Source organism: Chiloscyllium plagiosum, unplaced genomic scaffold, assembly GCF_037043375.1.
Source record: "Chiloscyllium plagiosum isolate Xiang-an unplaced genomic scaffold, Cpla_swu_hap1 HiC_scaffold_40, whole genome shotgun sequence".
Lineage (NCBI taxonomy): Eukaryota > Metazoa > Chordata > Chondrichthyes > Orectolobiformes > Hemiscylliidae > Chiloscyllium > Chiloscyllium plagiosum.
Genome location: NW_028270178.1, coordinates 46057502 through 46074675, shown reverse-complemented (window position 1 = coordinate 46074675; position 17174 = coordinate 46057502).

Here is a 17174-nt window from a genome sequence, read left to right as displayed (position 1 = left end):
CCGCACACCACCCCAGTCTCACTCTCACTGGAATCCACATTGCCCCCAGCCTGACCCTCACTGCCATCCACACACCACCCTCAACCTGACCTTCTCCGCTGTCCACACATCGCCCCCAGCCTGACCTTCACCGGCATCCAACACACCACCCCCAGCCTGACCCTCACTGCCATCCACACACCGACTCAGCCCTCATACCACCCCCAGACTGACTCTCAATGCCATTCACACACTGCCCCCAGCCTCACCCTCAGTACCATCCACACACTGCCCCCAGGCTGACCCTCACTGCCACCCACACACCACCCCCAGACTGACCCTGAATGTCATTCACACACCGCCCCCAGCCTGACCCTCACTGCCGCCCACACGCCACCCCCAGACTGACCCTGAATGTCATTCACACATCGCCCCCCGCCTGACCCTCACTGCCGCCCACACACCGCCCCCAAACTACCCTCACTATCGGCCACACACCGCCCCCAGCCAGACCCTCACTGCTCTGCCACACCCCACCCCACAGCCTGACCCTCACCGCCCCGGACGCACTGCCCCCAGCCGGACCCTAACGCACACAGCCTGACCTTACCGCCCCCAGCCTGACCCTTACCACTGTCCAACATTGCCACCAACCTGTCCCTCACCACCATTCAACACCACCCAAGCCTGACCCCCACTACCGCCCATACACCACCCCCAGACCGTCCCTCAGCGCCATCCACATACCGCCACCAGCCTGATCCTCACCACCATCCACACTCCGCCCCCAGCCTGGTCCTCACTGCCGCTCACACACCGCCCTCAACCTGACCCTCAGCGCTGTCTACACACAGCCCCTAGCTTGACCCTCCCCACAGTCTACACACTACCCCAAGCATTACCATCGCTGCCACCCACACACCACCCCTAGACTGACCCTCAGTGCCATCCACACACAGCCCCCAGTCTGACCCTCGCTCCCGCCCATACACGGTCCTCAGTCTGACCCTCACCACCAAATACCGTCTCCAGTCTGATCCTTTCTGCCATCCACACATCACCCCCAGCCTGACCCTCGCCACCGTCTACACTCCATGCCCAGCCTTACCCTCACAGGGTCCCTCACAGGGACAGCGGTCAGGGTCAGGCTGGGGGCCGTAAGGTCAGGCTGGGTGTGGTGAGGGTCCGGCTGGGGGCAGTGCGTCTGGGGCGGTGAGGGTCAGGCTGGGGGCGGTAAGGTCAGGCTTGGGGCGGTAAGGTCAGGCTGGGTGCAGTGAGGGTCCGGCTGGGGGCAGTGCATCCGGGGTGGTGAGGGTCAGGCTAGGGGGTGGGGTGTGGCGGAGCAGTGAGGGTCAGGCTGGGGGTGGTGTGTGAATGGCATTGAGGGTCAGTCTGGGGGTGGTTTGTGGGTGGCAGTGAGGGTCAGCCTGGGGGCAGTGTGCGGATGGCACTGAGGGTCAGGTTGGGGGCGGTGAGTGGACGGCGGTGAGTGTCAGGCTGTGGGGCAATGTGTGGGCAACATTGAGGGTCAGGTTGGGAGCGATGTTGGATGACGTTGAAGGTCAGGCAAGGGGTGGTGTTTGGGTGGCAGTGAGGGTCAGGCTGGGGGTAGTGTTGGACGGCGGTGAGGGTCAGGCTGGGGGTGGTGTGTGGGTGGCAGTGAGGGTCAGGCTGGGGGTGGTGTTGGATGGCGGCAAGGGTCAGGCTGGGGGTGGTGTGTGGGCGGCGGTGAGTGTCAGGCTGTGGGGCAATGTGTGGGCGACATTGAGGGTCAGGTTGGGAGCGATGTTGGATGACGGTGAAGGTCAGGCTGGGGGTGGTGTTGAATGGTGGTGAGGGTCAGGCTGTTGGTGGTGTTTGGGCGGCAGTGAGGGTCAGGCTGGGGGTGGTGTTGAACGGCGGTGAGGGTCAGGCTGGGGGCAATGTTGGACGGCGGTGAGGGTCAGGATGGGGGCGGTAAGGACAAGCTGGGGGCGGTGAGGGACAGGCTGGGGGCAGTGAGTCCGGGGCGGTGAGGGTCAGGCTGGGGGGTGGTGTGTGGACGGCAGTGAGGGTCTGGCTGGGGTCGCTGTTGGACATTGGTGAGGGTAAGGCTAAGGGCAGTGTGTGGACGGCAGTGAGGGCCAGCCTGGGGGCGGTCTTTGGAAGGTGGTGAGGGTCAGGCTGGGGTCGGTGTGTGGACGGTGGTGAGTGTCAGGCTGGGGGCAGTATGTGGATGGTGGTGAGAGTCAGGCTGTTGGTTGTGTGTGAGCGGCAGTGAGGGTCAGGCGGGGGCAATGTTGGACGGCAGTGAGAGTCAGGATGGGGTGATTTGTGGGTAGCAATAAGGGTCAGGTTGAGGGCGGTGTGTGGGCATCAGTGAGGGCCAGCCTGGGGGCGGTCTTTGGAAGGTGGTGAGGGTCAGGCTGGGGGCGGTGTATGGATGGCGCTGAGGATCAGTCTTGGGGGCATTGTATGGGCGGCAGTTAAGATCAGTCTGGGTCAGTGTGTGGATGGCAGTAAGGGTCAGGCTGGGTCGGTGTGTGGATGGCAGTGAGGGTGAGGCTTGGGGTGGTGTGTGGATGCCGGTGAAGGTCAGGCTGGGGGCGATGTGTGGATGGCAGTGAGGGTCAGGCTGGGGGCAGTGTGTGGACGGCGCTGAGAGTCAGGCTGTGGGCGGTGTATGGATGGCGCTGAGGGTCAGTCTTGGGGGCATTGTATGGGCGGCAGTGAAGATCAGTCTGCGGCGGTGTGTGGATGGCGCTGAGGGTCAGTCTGGGGGCATTGTGTTGATGGCAGTAAGGGTCAGGCTGGGTCAGTGTGTGGATGGCAGTGAGGTTCAGGCTGGGGGTGGTGTGTGGATTCCGGTGAAGGCCAGGCTGGGGGTGGTGTGTGGATGCTGGTGAAGGCCAGGCTGGGGCGATGTGTGGATGGTGGAGAAGGTCGGGTTGGGGGCGGTGTGTGGACGGCGGTTAGGGTCAGGCTTGGGGCAGTGTGGATTCTGGTGAGAGTCAGACTGAGGTGGTGTGCAGATGGTGGTAAGGGTCAGGCTGGGTCAGTGTGTGGATGGCAGTGAGGGTCAGGCTGGGTTGGTGTGTGGATGGCGGAGAAGGTCGGGTTGGGAGCGGTGTGTGGACGGCGGTTAGGGTCAGGCTGGGGGCAGTGTGTGGGCAGCGTTGAGGGTCAGGCTGGGAGTAGTTTTTGACAATGCTGAGGGTCAGGCTGGGGGTGTTGTGTGAGCGGCAGTGAGGGTCAGTCAGGGGGTGGTGAGTGGACGGCGGTGAGTGTCAGGCTGTGGGGCAATGTGGGAGTGGCAGTGAGGGTCAGGCTGGAGGCGGTATGTGGTTGGCAGTGAGTGTCAGCCTGGGAGCAGTGTTGGACGACGATGAGGGTCAGGCTGGGGTTGGTGTGTGGCCGGCAGAGAGGGTCAAGCTGGGGGCGGTGTTGGACAGCGGTGAGGGTCAGGCTGGGGGCGGTAATAGACAGCGATGAGGGTCAGGGTGGTGTTGGTGTGTGGGCGGCAGTGAGGGTCAGGCTGGGGACGGTGTGAGAATGGCAGTGAGGGTCAGGTGGGGGCGGTGTGTGGACAGCAGTGAGGGTCAGGCTGGGGGCGGTGTGTGGGACGGAGTGAGGGTCAGGCTGGGGACGGTGTGTGGGAGGCAGTGAGGGTCAGGTTGGGAACGGTGTGTGAGTGGGCATTCGTGCTGTGTGCTGTTGCAGTCTCCTGAATGGGGAGCAGATTTGAAAACTCCGAGCCCCAGAGGAAAGGCATTTAATCGATTCACCGAATCATTGATTGTCCGAATGAATTAGTGCCCACCCAATTCGTTCACATAATTGAGGTTCCTCTGTCGGTGGGAAAATGAATAGGAAGGGTTAAGAGGGATATGGGCCAGGTGCTGGCAGGTGGGACTAGAATGGGTTGGGATACCTGGTCAGCATGGACGGGTTGGACCGAAGGGTCTGTTTCTGTGCTGTATATCTCTATGACTCTATGACCTTCCAGCCAATTTTGTATCCAAATCTCCCCATCTCCTTGTATTCTATGGTGATGGACTTTTATACCTGTGTGTTATGTGGACTCTTGCTGACCGTCTTTCTGAAGTCCAAGTTAGTGATTTCCGTGCACAATTTCATGCTGACTATCCCTAATCAATCTTGTCTTTCCAATTACATGTAAATCCTGCCCCTTATAAGCCCTTCCAACAACTTGCCTTCTACTGACTTCAGGCTCACCGGTCTATAGTTTGCTGACTTTTCCTTACCGCCTTTCCCAAATAAGGGCACCAGTCTTCCAGAGGCTAGTCCAGAACCAGAGGGCATAGGTTTAGGGTGACAGAGTAAAGATATAAAAGAGACTGAAGGGGCAACTGTTTCACACAGAGGGTGGTACGTGTATGGAATGAGCTGCCAGAGGAAGTGGAAGAGGCAGGTACAATTGCAACATTTAGGAGGCATTTGGATGGATATATGAATAGGAAGGGTTTGGAGGGATATGGACTGGGTGCTGGCGGGTGGGACTAGATTGGGTTGGGATATCTGGTCAGCATGGATGGGTTGGATAGAAGGGTCTGTTTCCATGTTGTACATCTCAATGGCTCTGACACTAAATGGCCAGTTTCCACACCACAGTGACTCTACGGGAAACCCATTTGGACAGGTACCTCATAGGAAATGTTTGGATACATGTGGACCAAGGGGAGGCAGGTGAGATTACCTCAGTTTGGAATTATGTTTGACATGGATTGATTGGATCACAGGGTCTGTTTCCATGCTACATAACATTACGACTCTAATTCTTGCTATCTCTGCATTCCTCCCTCTTCACATCTCTCCCTATCTCTGTCACCTCACCCAGCCTCACAACTCTTCCTTATCTTCCAAGTTTGTGACAAGATTTGTAGCTCGGGTGATCGTTGTTGTGGTTCTGTTCGCCGAGCTGGGAATTTGTGTTGCAGATGTTTTGTCCCCTGTCTCGGTGACATCCTCAGGGCTTGGGAGCTTCCTGTGAAGCCCTTCTGGGATGTTTCCTCCGGCATTTATAGTGGTTCAGGAACTGACAACCGGAAGCGGCAGAGACAGGCCACTATAAATGCCGGAGGAAACATCACAGAAGCGCTTCACAGGAGGCTCCCAAGCACTGAGGATGTCACCTAGACAGGGGACGAAACGTCTGCAAGTCAAATTCCCAGCTCGGCGAACATCTTCCTTATCTCTAATAATTCCTCTCCAGCCTCAGACCCCTCCCTAACTCTAATCCCCTCCAGTCTCTCAAAGCTGTGCTATATGTGCCTTTCTTTGATTCGAGCCACGAGGATATCCCATTTTTATTTCTCACTTGATGATGGCTCTTTCAGATTCCTGCATCGAGCTCCAGAATTTCCTCCTAAACCGCTCCATCTTACTTTCCTCCCAAACACATTGACCAATCATGTGTCATCTATTCTACTATCATTTTTTCTGACCTGGTTTCAAAGGTGGCCGGTCATATTCCTATATGAAGTGTGTTGAGGTTTACAGCACAGAAAAAGGCTCTGTGGGCCATTGAGTCTGTGTCAGTAAAGAAAACTATAACCAAACTATCCTGATCCATTTTCCAATACACTCTCATTGGCAGCATCTGTCTTGGTATCACAGTGTGCACCGAAATGTGTCTTAAATGCTGTTGGGAATTCTGTGTCTCCCACACTCACAGACCCAGGTTTAGTGCAACTGTTGCTCGATGATGGCATCACCCACAGGAACACAGAGCAGCTGGGTCTGTGCAAACCAGAGATCGCCCACACATTGGGAAGGATGGCAGGGTCCCTGGAAGGGGGCACAGGGTATTTACCAGGATGGTTCAAGGAATGGGGGATTGTAGTAGCATGTTTTGGATATTATTTTACATTAGTCATTGGCATGATATAGTTGTTGCTGATACATTGGGTAGATAATATCGATCTACAATAGATGGACTCTCCTTCCCAACCTCTCCCCTTGCCTGGGCTGGGTTAACCTTCAGGTTAAACCACCACCAGTCATCTCTCCCTAATGAGAGAGCAGCCCTATGGTCTGGTAGGACAATACTGACTTTGCCTCTTACACAGTGATGTCACTGTACCTCGGGGGTAGAGAGAGGGAAGGCTGAATGTGGTGGATGGGACACCACTCAGGCACAGTGCTTTGTCCTGGAGGATGTTCCCTTTCTTTAACATTGCTGGGGGGGGGGGGGGGGAGGGGGCACTGATGTAGGTGAGTGGACACTGTTCCAACACAACCCTGATGTGTACCTTATAGAGAGCAAACAGACATTGGGGAAATCAGGGATTTAGGGAAACTGAGATTGTTCTCCTTGTAGCAAAGGAAATTGAGGGGAGCTGTGACAGAAGGGTTTACAAACGTTACCCGTTATAATAAACCTTATACTCATCAGCTCATTATACAAGGATTACAGGACACATTGAAGGTGTGGGGAGAACTATTGAGAGAATGGGATGATTTAAAGGAGAACTTTTATGCAGTAAATGGGATTGAGCTGGAACACAATGTTCACGCACAATGTGAATATCCAGGTCCTGATGAATTGAGTCAGAGTTTGGCGTTACAGTTACTGAGATTACCATCTGAAAACCCACCTGTAGTATCCTGTAGTACAAGTTTATAAAATCCATCACTGTCAGTTCAGGTTAGAAACTCACACCATCCCTTCCTCCTGGCCCAGGACAACTGGACACATTACCCCTTGTGGAGGACAGCAGTTAGTTCAGGGGGAAATCTATGTGGGTTTCTCGGAGTTTCCACCTTGGGACTTCATGTGACTGAACAGGGCAGATCTTTCATCGATGGGACAGAATGATCCAAGAGTCAGTGAGATGTGGAGAGCAGGATTTCCTTCCTTTTCTTTCCTTCCGTCCTGCCGCTGTGCCTCATCAATAAGACATGGGGGGTGAAAGGCTCATGCAGCTCGATGGGCAAGTTGTCTCCATTCTGACCAATGGGCAGCAAGCTCCTCCCTGTCATCCCATAGAGTCTCACGAAAAACAGAGCAACACTGCACGCTTCCCACTGCCCAGGATTCCCAGTAAACGGTTAGAAGAATGGTGGGAGGGGATATCTGTCAGAAAAGGCATAACTGTAAAGGTCTAAGAGGATTGTGAAGTGAGAGAGATGCACAGGAGAAGGGGGCAACAAGTTGCCAGATGGAGTATAATTTGGGAAAATGGGAAGTTGGTCATTTTGGAGGGGATAATAAAAGAACAGAGTGCTATTTAAATGATGGAAACTGTAGAAAGTTGCACCACAAAGGGACCGGGGGGTAATTGTGCAGGAAACACAGGAAGCAGCAGATTCTGGGTCAGTCACGGAATCAAGGGTTCTGTTTCAGATTCGTCAAGTTTAAGGCAACACCGACACGGGTAAGGGGTTTCAGTAACAATGGAGCTGGGGTGAGGGGGATGTGGGATATTGGTAAATTAATGTTATTTCTGCAATTATAATTTCTGATACAAGGTAAATGAACTCACACCAGTGTGAAATTGTTTCAGCCAAGAGCTGAGTCATCAAGACTGGAAACTATGTGGAGGAAATATATAATTGTTTTTGTATTAGCTAGCATTGTATGTCAGCATGAAACGTGATTGCAGAACAATGGTAGATTTTATGGGCAAATAGATAAGATGTTGTGAGGGGATGCAGTCAAGCTAGAAAGCCTGTATAAACAGTTGGTTTTCCATTTTTACAGAGACACCGGGACAAACCCTAACTAAAGGGGTCAGAGAGATCAGAGTGGTCTCGGGAGAGGCCCAGATGGAAAGAGTAGATACTGATGAAGAAAGCATATGCCTAACAATGACCTGCAGTGGGATGAGGTCAAACGGCCTTGTGAGGCCAGAACTAAGCATTTTGTCACAGACAAGGCCGGATGAGCAGGAGTGGTGGGATCAGTCTTCGGGAAGTGGAGGATGTAAACGGGGGAGGGGGGGAAGGGGGGAAACAATGAAATAAGAAACCCTATGTAGGAACCAAATGATATAAATATCGAAAGTTTGTTTAATTTGGTGTGTGTATGTCCTCTGCCTTGCCTGGCACTGGACATCACACCCAATTGCAAGTGTAAAAATAAAGGACACTACTGATTCCGATCTTGTCTCAGACTGCAATGATTGAAGTGTGTGAGCTTTGTTTCTCACAGGGAGACAAGCAACGTTTAACAGAATGAAATTCCTGGTGTTTGTGATTCTGTGGATGTCTGATCAGAAGGTCACCTTGGGGTCAGATATAACAGCAATATTGTGAAGAATGAAGTTCTACCTCAGATATTTCCCAGTGGGAGGGAGGGGCTCAGCAGTAAGGGAAAGGAATTTGTAATAGCAACTGAAGGCAATGGTTTTAACCATTACAATGTTTCACTGGAGAAAATTGCAGCTAATCGAGTAGTGGCAGCGTGGTAAGTAGTTTGATAACTGAGTAACAGTGGAGTAATGGAGAGGGATGATGGGGAGGGAGAGCTGGGCAGTGTCAGTGTACATGTGAAACCTAACACGGTGTTTTCGGACAATGTCACCTCCTGGCAGTATGTAGGTGAGAAAAAGTAGAGTCCAAGGATAGACCCTCAGATTCCCTACAGTGTGGAAACAGTCCCTTCGTCCCAACAAGTCCACACCGACCCTCTGAAGAGGAACCCATCCAGACCCATTCCCCTACGTTTACCACTGATTGATGCACCGAACACTACAGGCACTTTAGCATGGCCATTTCACCTAACCTGCACACCTTTGGACTGTGGGAAGAAACCGGAGCACCCGGAGGAAACCCACGCAGACACTGGGAGAATGTGCAAACTCCACACAATCGCCCGAGTCTGGAATCGAACCTGGGTCCCTGATGCTTTGAGACAGCAGTGCCCACCATTGAGCCACCATGCTGGCCAACCCTTGAGGGACACCACATGCAATGAATTCAGAAAGGAAATCAGAGAGGGTATCACAGCTACAGAAGTTACCATTGTCGAGGACGGTTTGTCTACTGAGTCAGTATGGGTGGAAATTAGGATCAGTAAGGGAGCAGTCACCTCATTAGGGGTTTACTACAGCCCCCCACCCCCCACCCCCCAACAGCAGCAGGGAGATTGAAGAAAGCATAGGTCAGCAGATTTTGGTAAAGAGTGAATGTAATAGGGTTGTTGTAATGGGTGACTTTAACTTTCTCAATATAGATTGGAACCTCCTTCGAGCAGATGGTTTTGTAAGGTGTGTTCAGGAGGGTTTCCTAACTCAGCACCTTGAAGCGGCCGACGAGGGGAGAGGCCATTTTGATTTTGGTGCTCGGCAATGAGCTGGGACAGGTGTCAGATCTTGTGGTGAGAGAGCATTTTGGTGATAGTGACCACAACTGCCTCACATTCTATATAGCCATGGAGAAGGAGAGAAGCAGGCACAATGGGAGGATATTTAATTGGGGAAAAGGAAACTATGATACTATCAGACGTGAGTTGAGAACCATGGACTGGGAGCAATTGTTCCATGGAAAGGCCACTATAGACTTGTGGAGACGGTTTAAGGAACAGTTGTTGCGAGTGATGCATAAATGTGTCCCTCTGAGACAGGCAAGAAGGGGTAAGATAAAGGAACCTTGGATGTCGAGAGCGGAGGAGCTTCTTTTTGAAAGAAAGAAGGCAGCTTATGTCAGGTGGAGGAAGGAAGGGTCTTGCTCAGCTCTAGAGGATTACAGGCAGGCGAGGAAGGAGCTCAAAAATGGCCTGAGGAGAGCCAGGAGGGGGCACGAAAAAGGCTTGACAGGAAGGATTAGGGAGAATCCAAAGACATTTTACACGGATGTGAGGAGTAAGACAATGATCAAAGAAAGAGTAGGGCCGCTCAGGGATAGCATAGGGAACTTGTGTGTAGAGTCTGAGGAGGCAGGGGAACCCCCTAAATGAGTTTTTTGCTTCTGTCGTTACTAAAGAAAAGGATCTTGTAGTGAATGAAACCATTGAGGAGCAGGTAAGAATGCTGGAACAGATAGAGATTGAGGAAGCTGATGTGCTGAACATTTTGACAAACATTAAGATTGACAAGTCGCCAGGGCCAAACCAGATTTGTCCTCGGCTGCTTTGGGAAGTGAGAAATGTGATTGCTTCGCTGCTTGTGAAGATCCTTACATCCTCGGTCTCCATTGGAGTCGTACCTGAGGACTGGAGGGAGGCAAATATAATTCCTCTCTTCAAGAAAGGAAATAGGGAAATCCCAAGCAATTACAGACCAGACAATCTCACGTCTGTCGTCTGTAAGGAGTTAGAAAGGATTCTGAGGTACAGGATTTATGAGCATCTGGAAGAGCATGGCTTGATTTAATGCAATCAACACGGCTTTGTGAGGTGCAGGTCATGCCTCACAAACCTTACTGAGTGCTTTGAGGATGTTACTAGGCAAGTTGATGAGGGTCGAGCTGTGGATGTGGTGTATATGGACTTCAGTAAGGCATTTGATAAGGTGCCCCATGGTAGGTTCATTCAGAAGGTCAGGAGGAATGGGATACAGGGGAACTTAGCTGTCTGGATACAGAATTGGCTGGCCTACAGAAGACAGCGAGTGGTAGTAGAAGGAAAATATTCTGCCTGGAAGTCAGTGGTGAGTGGTGTTCCACAGGGCTCTGTCCTTGGGCCTCTACTGTTTGTAATTTTTATTAATGACTTGGATGAGGGGATTGAAGGAGGGGTCAGCAAGTTTGCAGACAACACAAAGGTTGGAGTGTCGTTGACAGTGTGGAGGGCTGTTGTTGGCTGCAGCGGGACATTGACAGGATGCAGAGATGGGCTGAGAGGTGGCAGATGGAGTTCAACCTGAATAAATGGAGGTGATGCATTTTGGAAGGTCAAATTTGAAAACTGAGTACAGGATTAAAGACAGGATTCTTGGCAGTGTGACGGAACTGAGGGATCTTGGGGTGCAGGTACATAGATCCCTTAAAATGGCTACCCAAGTGGACAGGGTTGTTAAGAAAGCATATGGTGTTTTGGCTTTCATTAACAGGAGGATTGTGTTTAAGAGTCGTGAGATCTTGATACAGCTCTATAAAACTTTGGTTAGAACGCACTTGGAATACTGTGTCCAGTTCTGGTCGCCCTATTATAGGAAAGATGTGGATGCTTTGGAGAGGATTCAGAGGAGGTTTACCAGAATGCTGCCTGGAATGGAGGGCTTATCTAACAAAGAGAGGTTGACTGAGCTCGGACTTCTTTCAGTGGAAAAAAGAAGGAAGACAGGGAACCTAATTGAGGTATACAAGATAATGAGAGGCATAGATAGAGTTGAAAGCCAGACACTTTTTTCCCAGGGCAGAAATTGCTAACACGAGAGGTCATAGTTTTAAGCTGTTTGGAGGAAAATATAGAGGGGATGTCAGAGGCGGATTCTTTAAGTAGAGAGTTGCGAGAGCATGGAATGCGTTGCAAGCAGCAGTTGTGGAAGCGAGGTCATTGGGGATATTTAAGTGACTGCTGGACATGCATATGGTCATAGAAATTTGAGGGTTCATACTTTAGGTTTCCCTTACATGAGGATCGATGGTCGGCACAGCATCAAGGGCTGAAGGGCCTGTTCTGTGCTGTACTGTTCGATGTCCTATGTTCTATGTTCTATGAAGTGTATCTGTACCTTTCGACCATCTGCACCCTGTACTGACAGATAGTGCTCCCTCAATACCTTAGAAACCATCCCCTCAGTATGTTTATCCCCAAAGCACCTCGACAGAACATTCATGCCCTCAACACCTCCGAAAGCAAACCTGTTTCCCCCTTGGACCGTGTTCATCCCCAAACCTGTTCTCACTGTGATGACCCACAGCCACCTCCAAGATTGGAGCCCAGGGCCCAGAACAGTATTTGAGTCTCTGGATTGATCATACAATCCCTAAGATGGGGAAACAGGTCATTCGGCCTATCAGGTTCACACTGACCCTCGGCAGAGCATCCCACCCTACCCCCTCTATCCCCGGATCCCTTCATTTCCTCTGGCTAACCCACCCAGCCTGCACATCTTTGGACAGTGGGTGGGAACTGGAGTACCCGGAGGCTGACACGGGGAGAATGTGCCAACTCCACACAGACAGTCGCCCGAGGCTGGAATCGAACCCGGGTGGGGTGAGGCAACACTGAGCCCCCCGTGACCATCCCACCATCTCCTCCCCGTTGATGACCGTTTGATGTCTGTACCCAGGGAGTATCGAACTTGTCTAGCGTTTATTTAAGAAAGATTAGGGACAAGGGCAATGCCTCCACAAGCTCAAGATGCTTGGTCCCCCTCGAAAAAATACTTATATCAATTTCAAAAAGATACTTTATTCACAAAAAGCTTCACGTACAAACATAGTCACTAAAGTTCTGTTCGGTACAGTCTTTACAAGAAGTCTTTGCAATGACATATATACTTCCCCTTGGCTGATTAACTGAAATGTTAGCTCTGAGCTATTCCTTCTGAATTAACATCACAAAGTTACATTGAGAAGGATCTTTGTGAAGTGCCTGTGTTCTGTATCTGTTCTCCCATATACCCTGCCCTCCGAATACAATATCTTACAAAGCCTTAAACCTGTTTGTCAGCAGAAGCAGCCTCAGGGCATTGAACACAGACTGAATTACGCAGTGACGCTTGGATCAGGTCAAATTCTCAATCAAACAGATGGCTGGGGATATTCAGCAGAATTCACCAGTTAGCAACGGTGAAGAGAGAGAGGAACAATTCGCATTTCAAGTGACCCTTCCTCAAAACGGTCTGTTCTGATGGAACCTTCCCGCAGAAATCACTGGATTGAAAGGTGAACTCTCTCTCTGTCTCTTTCTCCCTCTCCCTTCAGAGATGCTGCCGGACATGCTAAGTTTCTTCAGCAATCTCTGTATTGATGGTTCAGGTCTCCAGCGCGTCCGTACAGATTGATTTTAGTGTTGAATTCTCAAGCTTGCTCTATTAAAGGGATTGAATCCCTCTGCTACAAAGGGGGGTCAGTTACCACAGCTAACAGGTTCGTGATGCCAACATTGTTGGCTCAATCTCTATCATGTCTGAAATTACCATGAAGCCCGCAGCTGCTCAACATCGCCCCTCACCTGAGGTGTGTGACCCACCAGGCCTCTCTCTCTGACAAGACAGCAGCTCTCGGGTCCTCCTGGTCTATAATAACTTCCCAGCTTTAAAAGGGCACTCCTGTAAGAGAGCTCTTTACGTGGTTCAGGTCAAAATCCTGGAGCTCCCTCCCTAACATCACTGTGGGACACCCAAGGACTGCAGCAGGAGAGTACAGCTCATCCACACCTTCCAGGCAACTATTAGAGGGTGTGGGAATCACATCCAAGCCACATGTGAAAATAAGTTTTATAACAGGGTCACGGTGTATGGTCACTAACTCTGTTTCTTTCCCTGTGTTGAAATCAGCGTAATGAAGGAGCTCAGGGTGGGTTGAAAATGACAATGATAGCCTTTCGTAGGTTGGTGTTTATTAGAGTTTGTATCGACAGTATGAATGTTTGAGCACTTATTCAAGGGCATGCAGGTATCTGCCAGAGGAAGTGATGGGGGCTGGTATAATTGTGACATTTAAAAGGCATCAGGATGAGTATGTGAATAGAAAGGGTTTAGAGGGATATCAGCCAAGTGCTAGCTAATGGAATGAAATGAGATGAGAATATCTGGTTGGTATGGACGAGTTGGACAGAAGGGTCCATTTCCAAGCTGTGCATCTCTGTGACTCTGTGCCTCTGAATAGTCTATAACAGAGAGTTTCAGACAGGGTTTGGTTTGTGTGTCTCTCTCAGGCTTCCTCAGAATCTGCAGACCCAATGTCTCCAAATTTCCACAAGACTCTATGAAAGAGAAGAAAAGAGGGTCAGTACTGAGGGAGTGCTGCACTGTCAGAGGGTCAGTACTGAGGGAGTGCTGCACTGTCAGAGGGTCAGTACTGAGGGAGTGCTGCACTGTCAGAGGGTCAGTACTGAGGAAGTGCTGCACTGTCAGAGTGTCAGTACTGAGGGAGTGCTGCACTGTCAGAGGGTCATTACTGAGGGAGTGCTGCACTGTCAGAGGGTCAGTACTGAGGGAGTGCTGCACTGTCAGAGGGTCAGTACTGAGGGAGTGCTGCACTGTCAGAGGGTCAGTACTGAGGAAGTGCTGCACTGTCAGATGGTCAGTACTGAGGGAGTGCTGCACTGTCAGAGGGTCAGTACTGAGGGAGTGCTGCACTGTCAGAGGGTCAGTACTGAGGGAGTACTGCACTGTCAGAGGGTCAGTACTGAGGGAGTGCTGCACTGTCAGAGGGTCAGTACTGAGGGAGTGCTGCACTGTCGGAGGGTCATTACTGAGAGAGTGCTGCACTGTCAGAGTGTCAGTACTGAGGGAGTGCTGCACTCCCAAAGAGTTCGTACTGAGGGAGCGCTGCACTGTAAGAATTTCAGAACTAAAGGTGCGCTGCTCAGTCAAAGATCTGCACTGTCAGAGGGTCAGTACTGAGGGTGTACCGCACTGTCACACGGTCGGTATGGGGGCACTGCCACAGTGTCAGATGGTCAGTACTGAGGAAGTTCTGCACTGTGTGAGCGTCAGTACTGAGTGAGTGCCGCACTGTCAGAGGGTCAGCACTGAGGGATCACTGCGCTGTCAGAGGGTCAGTACTGAGGGGCTGCTGCATTGCCAGAGGGTGAGCACTGAGGGATCACCGCATGGTCGGACAGTCAGTAGTGAGGGAGCACCTCACTGTCAGAGGTTCAGTCCAGAGGGAATGCCGCACTGTCTGAAGCTCTGTAGTCTGAGAGCACTGCACCATCAGAGGGTCAGTACTGAACGAGCACTACACTGTCATAGGGTAGGAACTGAGGGAGCATGTACTATCCAAAGGTCAGTACTGAGGGAGCGCTACACAGTGAGAGTGTCAGTTCCGAGTGAGTGCTATTTCAGAGGGTCGGGACAGAGAGAGTGCTGCATTGTCAGAGGGTCAGTACTGAGGGAGTGCTGCACTGTCAGAGAGTCAGTACCGAGCGGGTGCTGAACTATCAGCGGGTCAGTACTGAGGGCGTTCCGCACAGTCAGATGGTCAGTATTGAGAGAGTGCTGCACTGTCAGAGAGTCAGTACCGAGCGGGTGCTGAACTGTCAGCGGGTCAGTACTGAGGGAGTGCCGCATTGTCAGAGGGTCAGTACTGAGGGAGTGCTGCACTGTCAGAGAGTCAGTACCGAGCGGGTGCTGAACTATCAGCGGGTCAGTACTGAGGGCGTTCCGCACAGTCAGATGGTCAGTATTGAGAGAGTGCTGCACTGTCAGCGGGTCAGTACTGAGGGAGTGCTGCACTGTCAGAGGGTCAGTACTGAGGGAGTGCTGCACTGTCAGAGGGTCAGTACTGAGGGAGTGCTGCACTGTCAGAGGGTCTGTACTGAGGGAGTGCAGCACTGTCAGAGGATCATTACTGAGGGAGTGCTGCACTGCCAAAGGGTCAGGACTGAGGGAGTGCTGCACTGTCAGAGGGTCAGTACTGAAGGAGTGCTGCACTGTCAGAGGGTCAGTACTGAGGGAGTGCTGCACTGTCAGAGGGTCAGTACTGAGGGAGTGCAGCATTGTCAGAGTGTCAGTGTGGAGGGAGTGCAGCATTGTCAGAGGATCAGTGTGGAGGGAGTGCAGCATTGTCAGAGGATCAGTGTGGAGGGGGTGCAGCATTGTCAGAGGATCAGTGTGGAGGGAGTGCAGCATTGTCAGGGGGTCAGTGTGGATGGGGTGCAGTATTGTCAGAGGATCAGTGTGGAGGGGGTGCAGTATTGTCAGAGGGTCAGAGTGGAGGGGGTGCAGTATTGTCAGAGGATCAGTGTGGAGGCGGTGCAGTATTGTCAGAGGATCAGTGTGGAGGGAGTGCAGCATTGTCAGAGGGTCAGTATGGAGGGAGTGCAGCATTGTCAGAGGATCAGTGTGGAGGGAGTGCAGCATTGTCAGAGGATCAGTGTGGAGGGAGTGCAGCATTGTCAGAGGATCAGTGTGGAGGGGGTGCAGTATTGTCAGATGGTCAGTGTGGAGGGAGTGCAGCATTGTCAGAGGATCAGTGTGGAGGGAGTGCAGCACTGTCAGAGGATCAGTATGGTGGGAGTGCAGAATTGTCAGAGGGTCAGTGTGGAGGGAGTGCAGCATTGTCAGAGGGTCAGTGTGGAGGGAGTGCAGCATTGTCAGAGGGTCAGTGTGGAGGGAGTGCAGCATTGTCAGAGAGTCAGTGTGGAAGGAGTGCAGCATTGTCAGAGAGTCAGTATGGAGGGAGTGCAGCATTGTCAGAGGGTCAGGATGGAGGGAGTGCAGCATTGTCAGAGAGTCAGTATGGAGGGAGTGCAGCATTGTCAGAGGGTCAGTATGGAGGTAGTGCAGCATTGTCAGAGGGTCAGTGTGGAGGGAGTGCTGCATTGTCAGAACGTCAGGATGGAGGGATTGCTGTGCAGGGAGAGGGTCAGTAATGATGAAGTGCGCACTCTCTGACAGTCAGTACCAATGGATCGCCATGCTGTCAGAGTGTCGCACTGTGAGAGGGTTACTACTGAGGGAGCGCTGCACTGTGAAAGGGTTAGAACTGAGGGAGCAACGCACTCTGAGGGGATGAGTACTGAGGGATCACCGCGCTGTGAGTGGTCAGTACTGAGGGAGTGCCATGCTATCTGTCGGACAGTCTGTACTGAGTGATTGCTGCATTGCCAGGGGGTCAGTACTGAGAGAGTGATGCACGCTCAAAGGGACATTACTGAGGGAGAGCTACACGGTCAGTGTGTCAGTTCTGAGGGAGTGTTGTTTCAGGGGGTCAGTACTGAGGGAGTGCTGCACTGTCAGAGGGTCTGTACTGAGGGAGTGCTGCACTGCCAAAGGGTCAGTGCTGAGGGAGTGCTGCACTGCCAAAGGGTCAGTACTGAGGCATTGCTGGACTATCAGAAGTGCAGGAATGAGGCAGTGCCGCACTGTCAGATTGTCAGTACTGAGGGAGTTCTGCTCTGCCGGAGGGTTGGTACTGAGAAAATGCCACGTTATCGGAGGATCAGTACCGAGGGAGTGCTGCACTGTAAGAGCAGCTGTATTGAGGGAGTGCCACATTGTCGGAGGGTCAGTACTGAGGGGATGCCACACTGTATGAGTGTCAGGACTGAGGGAATGCTGCACAATGGAAATGTCAGGACAAAGAGAGTGCTGCAGAGTCAGAGGGTCAGTACTGAGGAAAAGCTGTTGTGTCAG